Source organism: Phyllobates terribilis, unplaced genomic scaffold, assembly GCF_046119375.1.
Source record: "Phyllobates terribilis strain yellow unplaced genomic scaffold, ASM4611937v1 Scaffold_12__6_contigs__length_324123572, whole genome shotgun sequence".
In the NCBI taxonomy this organism is placed as follows: Eukaryota; Metazoa; Chordata; class Amphibia; order Anura; family Dendrobatidae; genus Phyllobates; species Phyllobates terribilis.
This window is the reverse complement of record NW_027362772.1, coordinates 76,867,563-76,876,264: the sequence shown is the minus strand read 5'-3', so window position 1 is coordinate 76,876,264 and position 8,702 is coordinate 76,867,563.

Here is an 8,702-nt window from a genome sequence, read left to right as displayed (position 1 = left end):
ATGCTCTGACGCTCTGATGCTCTGATGCTCATGCTCTGACGCTCAAGCTCTGACGCTCACGCTCTGATGCTCTGACGCTCACGCTCTGATGCTCACGCTCTGACGCTTGCACTCTGAGGCTCACGCTCAGACTCTGACGCTCACACACTCACGCTCTGACGCTCACGCTCTGATGCTCTGACGCTCACGCTCTGACGCTCGCACTCTGATGCTCTGACGCTCACGCTCTGAGGCCCACGCTCACGCTCTGACGCTCACGCTCTGAAGCTCACGCTCTGATGCTCTGACGCTCATGCTCGGACGCTCACGTTCACGCTCTGACGCTCACGCTCACGCTCTGACACTCACGCTCTGACGCTCACGCTCTGACGCTCACTCTCTGACGCTCATGCTCAGACTCTGACGCTCACGCTCTGACGCTCACGCTCGGACGTTCACGCTCGGAAGCTCACGTTCACGCTCTGATGTTCACACGCTCACGCTCTGATGCTCACGCTCTGACGCTCACGCTCAGACGCTCTTGCTCTGAAGCTCACGCTCTGACGCTCACGCTCTGTTGCTCTGACGCTCACGCTCTGACGCTCTGACGCTCACGCTGTGACGCTCACGCTCAGACGCTCTTGCTCTGACGCTCACGCTCGGACGCTCACGCTCTGACGCTCACGCTCAGACTCTGACGCTCACGCTCTGACGCTCACGATCGGACGCTCACGTTCATGCTCTGACGCTTACACTCACGCTCTGACGCTCACGCTCTGACGCCCACGCTCACCCTCTGAAGTTCACACTCTGAAGCTCTGATGCTCTGACGCTCACGCTCGGACGCTCACGCTCTGACGCTCACGCTCTGATGCTCACGCTCTGACGCTCACGCTCTGACGCTCACGCTCGGACGCTCACGTTCACACTCACGCTCTGACGCTCATGCTCTGATGCTCACGCTCTGACGCTCACGCTCGGACGCTCACGCTCTGACGCTCACGCTCGGAAGCTCACGTTCACGCTCTGACGCTCTCACGCTCTGACGCTCACGCTCTGACGCTCAGCTCTGATGCTCTGACACTCATGCTCACGCTCTGATGCTCTAACGCTCACGCTCTGACGCTCGCGCTCTGACGCTCACGCTCTGATGCTCACGCTCTGAAGCTCACGCTCTGACGCTCACGCTCGGACGCTCACGTTCACGCTCTGACGCTTATGCTCTGATGCTCAAGCTCTGACGCTCACGCTCTGATGCTCTGACGATCACGCTCTGAAGCTCACGCTCTGACGCTCACGCTCTGATGCTCTGACGCTCACGCTCTGACGCTCTGACGCTCACGCTCTGACGCTCACGCTCTGACGCTCTTGCTCTGACGCTCACGCTCGGACGCTCACGTTCACACTCACGCTCTGACGCTCACGCTCTGATGCTCACACTCTGACGCTCACGCTCGGACGCTCACGCTCTGACGCTCACGCTCGGAAGCTCACGTTCACGCTCTCACGCTCTGACGCTCACGCTCTGACGCTCAAGCTCTGATGCTCTGACACTTATGCTCTCACGCTCAAGCTCTGATGCTCTGACGCTCACGCTCTGATGCTCTGACGATCACGCTCTGAAGCTCACGCTCTGACGCTCACGCTCTGATGCTCTGACGCTCACGCTCTGACGCTCTGACGCTCACGCTCTGACGCTCACGCTCTGACGCTCTTGCTCTGACGCTCACGCTCGGACGCTCACGTTCACACTCACGCTCTGACGCTCACGCTCTGATGCTCACGCTCTGACGCTCACGCTCGGACGCTCACGCTCGGACGCTCACGCTCTGACGCTCACGCTCGGAAGCTCACGTTCACGCTCTGACGTTCACGCTCTCACGCTCTGACGCTCACGCTCTGACGCTCAGCTCTGATGCTCTGACACTCATGCTCACGCTCTGATGCTCTAACGCTCACGCTCTGACGCTCGCGCTCTGACGCTCACGCTCTGACGCCCACACTCACGCTCTGATGCTCACGCTCTGAAGCTCACGCTCTGACGCTCACGCTCGGACGCTCACGTTCACGCTCTGACGCTTATGCTCTGACGCTCAAGCTCTGACGCTCACGCTCTGATGCTCTGACGATCACGCTCTGAAGCTCACACTCTGACGCTCACGCTCTGATGCTCTGACGCTCACGCTCTGACGCTCTGACACTCACGCTCTGATGCTCACGCTCAGACGCTCTTGCTCTGACGCTCACGCTCGGACGCTCACGCTCTGACGCTCACGCTCAGACTCTGACGCTCACGCTCTGACGCTCACGATCGGACGCTCACGTTCATGCTCTGACGCTTACACTCACGCTCTGACGCTCACGCTCTGACGCCCACGCTCACGCTCTGACGCTCACGCTCTGAAGCTCACACTCTGAATCTCTGATGCTCTGCTCTGACACTCACGCTCTGACACTCACGCTCTGATGCTCATGCTCAGACTCTGACGCTCACGCTCTGACGCTCACGCTCGGACGCGCACGTTCACGCTCTGACGCTCACGCTCACACGCTCACGCTCTGACGCTCACGCTCTGATGCTCTGATGCTCATGCTCTGACGCTCAAGCTCTGACGCTCACGCTCTGATGCTCTGACGCTCACGCTCTGATGCTCACGCTCTGACGCTTGCACTCTGAGGCTCACGCTCAGACTCTGACGCTCACACACTCACGCTCTGACGCTCACGCTCTGATGCTCTGACGCTTATGCTCTGACACTCAAGCTCTGACGCTCACGCTCTGAGGCTCTGACGCTCACGCTCTGATGCTCTGACGATCACGCTCTGAAGCTCACGCTCTGACGCTCACGCTCTGATGCTCTGACGCTCACGATCTGACACTCTGACGCTCACGCTCTGATGCTCACGCTCAGACGCTCTTGCTCTGACGCTAATGCTTGGACGCTCACGCTCTGACGCTCACGCTCAGACTCTGACGCTCATGCTCTGATGCTCACGCTCACACTCGGACGCTCACGCTCTGACGCTCACGCTCAGAAGCTCACGTTCACGCTCTGACGTTCACACGCTCACGCTCTGACGCTCACGCTCTGACGCTCAAGCTCTGATGCTCTGACGCTCATGCTCACGCTCTGATGCTCTGACGCTCACGCTCTGACGCTCGCACTCTGATGCTCTGACGCTCACGCTCTGAGGCCCACGCTCACGCTCTGACGCTCACGCTCTGAAGCTCACGCTCTGATGCTCACGCTCGGACGCTCACGTTCACGCTCTGACGCTCACGCTCACGCTCTGACACTTACGCTCTGACGCTCACGCTCTGACGCTCACTCTCTGACGCTCATGCTCAGACTCTGACGCTCACGCTCTGACGCTCACGCTCGGACGTTCACGCTCGGAAGCTCACGTTCACGCTCTGATGTTCACACGCTCACGCTCTGATGCTCACGCTCTGACGCTCAAGCTCTGATGCTCTGACGCTCATGCTCACGCTCTGATGTTCTGACGCTCACGCTCTGACGCTCGCACTCTGACGCTCACGCTCTGACGCTCACGCTCTGAAGCTCACGCTCTGATGCTCTGACGCTCACGCTCGGACGCTCACGTTCACTCTCTGACGCTCACGCTCATGCTCTGACACTCACGCTCTGACGCTCACGCTATGACGCTCATGCTCAGACTCTGACGCTCACGCTCTGACGCTCACGCTCTGACGCTCACGCTCGGATGCTGACGCTCGGATGCTCACGTTCACGCTCTGACGCTCACACGCTCACGCTCTGACGCTCACGCTCTGATGCTCTGACGCTCAAGATCTGACGCTCAAGCTCTGACTCTCACGCTCTGATGCTCTGATGCTCACGCTCTGATGCTCTGACGCTCACGCTCTGATGCTCGCGTTCTGACGCTCGCGCTATGACGCTCACGCTCTGACGCTCGCGCTCTGACGCTCACGCTCAGACTCTGACGCTCACGCTCTGACGCTCACGCTCACACGCTCACGCTCTGACGCTCACGTTCACGCTCTGACGCTCACGCTCAGACTCTGACGCTCACGCTCTGATGCTCATGCTCGGATGCTCACGTTCACGCTCTGACGCTCACACGCTCACGCTCTGACGCTCACGCTCTGATGCTCTGACGCTCATGCTCTGACGCTCAAGCTCTGACGCTCACGCTCTGATGCTCTGACCCTCACGCTCTGATGCTCGCGCTCTGACGCTCGTGCTCTGACGCTCACGCTCTGACGCTCGCGCTCAGACGCTCACGCTCAGACTCTGATGCTCACGCTCTGACGCTCACGCTCAGACTCTGACGCTCACGCTCTGATGCTCACGCTCACGCTCGGACGCTCACACTCGGACGCTCACGCTCAGACGCTCACGCTCGGAAGCTCACGTTCACTCTCTGACGCTCACACGCTCACTCTCTGACGCTCACGCTCTGACGCTCAAGCTCTGATGCTCAGACGCTCATGCTCACGCTCTGATGCTCTGACGCTCACGCCCTGAAGCTCGCTCTCTGACGCTCACGCTCTGACGCTCGCGCTCTGATGCTCTGACGCTCATGCTCACGCTCTGATGCTCTGACACTCACGCTCTGACGCTCGCGCTCTGACGCTCACGCTCTGACGCTCACGCTCGGATGCTCACGTTCACGCTCTGACGCTCACGCTCTGACGCTCACGCTCTGATGCTCTGACGCTCATGCTCTGATGCTCAAGCTCTGATGCTCACGCTCTGATTCTCTGACGCTCACGATCTGATGCTCTGACGCTCACGCTCTGATGCTCGCGCTCTGAAGCTCACGCTCTGACGCTCACGCTCTGATGCTCGCGCTCTGACACTCACACTCTGACGCTCACGCTCTGACGCTCGTGCTCAGACTCTGACGCTCACGCTCTGACGCTCACGCTCACGCTCTGACGCTCACGCTCTGACGCTTATGCTCTGACGCTCAAGCTCTGACGCTCACGCTCTGATGCTCTGACGCTCACGCTCACGCTCTGATGCTCTGACGATCACGCTCTGAAGCTCACGCTCTGACGCTCACGCTCTGATGCTCTGACGATCACGCTCTGACGCTCACGCTCTGACGCTCACGCTCAGACGCTCTTGCTCTGACGCTCACGCTCCGACGCTCACGCTCAGACTCTGACGCTCACGCTCTGACGCTCACGATCGGACGATCACGTTCATGCTCTGACGCTTACACTCACGCTCTGACGCTCACGCTCTGACGCCCATGCTCACGCTCTGACGCTCAAGCTCAGACGCTCACGCTCTGACGCTCACGCTCGGATGCTCACGTTCACGCTCACGTTCACGCTCACGCTCTGACACTCACGCTCTGATGCTCACGCTAGGAAGCTCACGTTCACGCTCTGACGCTCACACGTTCACACTCTGACACTCACGCTCTGACGCTCAGCTCTGATGCTCTGACACTCATGCTCACGCTCTGATGCTCTGACGCTCACGCTCTGACGCTCGCGCTCTGACGCCCACGCTCACGCTCTGATGCTCACGCTCTGAAGCTCACGCTCTGACGCTCATGCTCGGACGCTCACGTTCACGCTCTGACGCTCACGCTCTGACACTCACGCTCTGACGCTCACGCTCTGACGCTCATGCTCAGACTCTGACGCTCACGCTCGGACGCTCACGCTCTGACTCTCACTCTCGGATGCTCACGTTCACGCTCTGACGCTCACGCTCACACGCTCACGCTCTGACGCTCACGCTCTGATGCTCTGATGCTCATGTTCTGACGCTCAAGCTCTGACGCTCACGCTCTGATGCTCTGACGCTCACGCTCTGATGCTCTGACGCTCACGCTCTGATGCTCACGCTCTGACGCTCGCACTCTGACGCTCACGCTCAGACTCTGACGCTCACACGCTCACGCTCTGACGCTCACGCTCTCATGCTCTGACGCTTATGCTCTGACGCTCAAGCTCTGACGCTCACGCTCTGATGCTCTGACGCTCACGCTCTGATGTTCTGACGATCACGCTCTGAAGCTCACGCTCTGACGCTCACGCTCTGATGCTCACGCTCTGACGCTCTGACGCTCGCGCTCTGACGCTCACGCTCAGACGCTCTTGCTCTGACACTCACGCTCGGACGCTCACGCTCTGACGCTCACGCTCAGACTCTGACGCTCACGCTCTGATGCTCACGCTCACACTCGGACGCTCACACTCTGACACTCACGCTCGGAAGCTCACGTTCACGCACTGACGTTCACACGCTCACGCTCTGACGCTCAAGCTCTGATGCTCTGACGCTCATGCTCACGCTCTGATGCTCTGACGCTCACGCTCTGACGCTCGCACTCTGACGCTCACGCTCTGACGCCCACGCTCACGCTCTGATGCTCACGCTCTGAAGCTCACGCTCTGATGCTCTGACGTTCACGCTCGGACGCTAACGTTCACGCTCTGACGCTCACGCTCACGCTCTGACACTCACGCTCTGGCGCTCACGCTCTGACGCTCATGCTCAGACTCTGACGCTCACGCTCTGACGCTCTCGCTCTGACGCTCACGCTCGGAAGCTCACGTTCACACTCTGACGTTCACACGCTCACACTCTGACACTCACGCTTTGACGCTCAAGCTCTGATGCTCTGACGCTCATGCTCACGCTCTGATGCTCTGACGCTCACGCTCTGATGCTCGCACTCTGACGCTCACGCTCTGACGCCCACGCTCACGCTCTGACGCTCACGCTCTGAAGCTCACGCTCTGATGCTCTGACGCTTACGCTCGGACGCTCATGTTCACGCTCTGACGCTCACGCTCTGACACTCACGCTCTGACGCTCATGCCCAGACTCTGACGCTCACACTCTGACGCTCACGCTCTGACGCTCACACTCGGACGCTCACGCTCGGATGCTCACGTTCACGCTCTGACGCTCACATGCTCACGCTCTGACGCTCACGCTCTGATGCTCTGACGCTCATGCTCTGACGCTCAAGCTCTGACGCTCATGCTCTGATGCTCTGACGCTCACGCTCTGATGCTCGCGCTCTGACGCTCGCTCTCTGACGCTCACGCTCTGATGCTCGCGCTCTGACGCTCGCGCTCTGACGCTCACGCTCTGACGAACGCGCTCTGACGCTCACGCTCAGACTCTGACGCTCACGCTCTGACGCTCTCGCTCACACGCTCACGCTCTGACGCTCACGCTCTGACGCTTATGCTCTGACGCTCAATGTCTGACGCTCACGCTCTGATGCTCTGACGATCACGCTCTGAAGCTCACGCACTGACGCTCACGCTCTGATGCTCTGACGCTCACGCTCTGACGCTCTGACGCTCACGCTCAGATGCTCTTGCTCTGACGCTCACGCTCGGACACTCACGCTCTGACGCTCACGCTCAGACTCTGACGCTCACGCTCTGACACTCACGCTCGGACGCTCACGTTCACGCTCTGACGCTTACACTCACGCTCTGACGCTCACGCTCTGACGCCCACGCTCACGCTCTGACGCTCACGCTCTGAAGCTCTCGCTCTGAAGCTCTGATTCTCTGATGCTCACGCTCTGATGCTCACCCTCGGACGCTCACGCTCTCGCTCTGACGCTCACGCTCGGACGCTCACGCTCTCGCTCTGACGCTCACGCTCGGACGCTCACGCTCTGACACTCACGCTCGGACGCTCACGTTCACGCTCTGACGCTTACACTCACGCTCTGACGCTCACGCTCTGACGCCCACGCTCACGCTCTGACGCTCACGCTCTGAAGCTCTCGCTCTGAAGCTCTGATTCTCTGATGCTCACGCTCTGATGCTCACCCTCGGACGCTCACGCTCTCGCTCTGACGCTCACGCTCGGACGCTCACGCTCTCGCTCTGACGCTCACGCTCGGACGCTCACGCTCTGATGCTCACGCTCTGACGCTCACGCTCTGACGCTCACACTCGGACGCTCACGCTCTCGCTCTGACGCTCACGCTCGGACGCTCACGCTCTCGCTCTGACGCTCACGCTCGGACGCTCACGCTCTGACGCTCACGCTCGGACGCTCTTGTTCACGCTCACGCTCTAACGCTCATGCTCTGATGCTCACGCTCTGACGCTCACGCTCGGACGCTCACGCTCTGACGCTCACGCTCGGAAGCTCACGTTCACGCTCTGACGCTCACACGCTCACGCTCTGACGCTCAAGCTCTGACTCTCACGCTCTGATGCTCTGACGATCACGCTCTGAAGCTCACGCTCTGACGCTCACGCTCTGATGCTCTGACGCTCACGCTCTGACGCTCTGACGCTCACGCTCAGACGCTCTTGCTATGACGCTCACGCTCGGACACTCACGCTCTGATGCTCACGATCAGACTCTGATGCTCACGCTCTGACACTCACGCTCGGACGCTCACGTTCACGCTCTGACGCTTACACTCACGCTCTGACGCCCACGCTCACGCTCTGACGCTCACGCTCTGAAGCTCTCGCTCTGAAGCTCTGATTCTCTGATGCTCACGCTCTGATGCTCACCCTTGGACGCTCACGCTCTCGCTCTGACGCTCACGCTCGGACGCTCACGCTCTCGCTCTGACGCTCACGCTCGGACGCTCACGCTCTGATGCTCACGCTCTGACGCTCACGCACGGACGCTCACGTTCACGCTCACGCTCTGACGCTCACGCTCTGAAGCTCTCGCTCTGAAGCTCTGATTCTCTGATGCTCACGCTCTGATGCTCACCCTTGG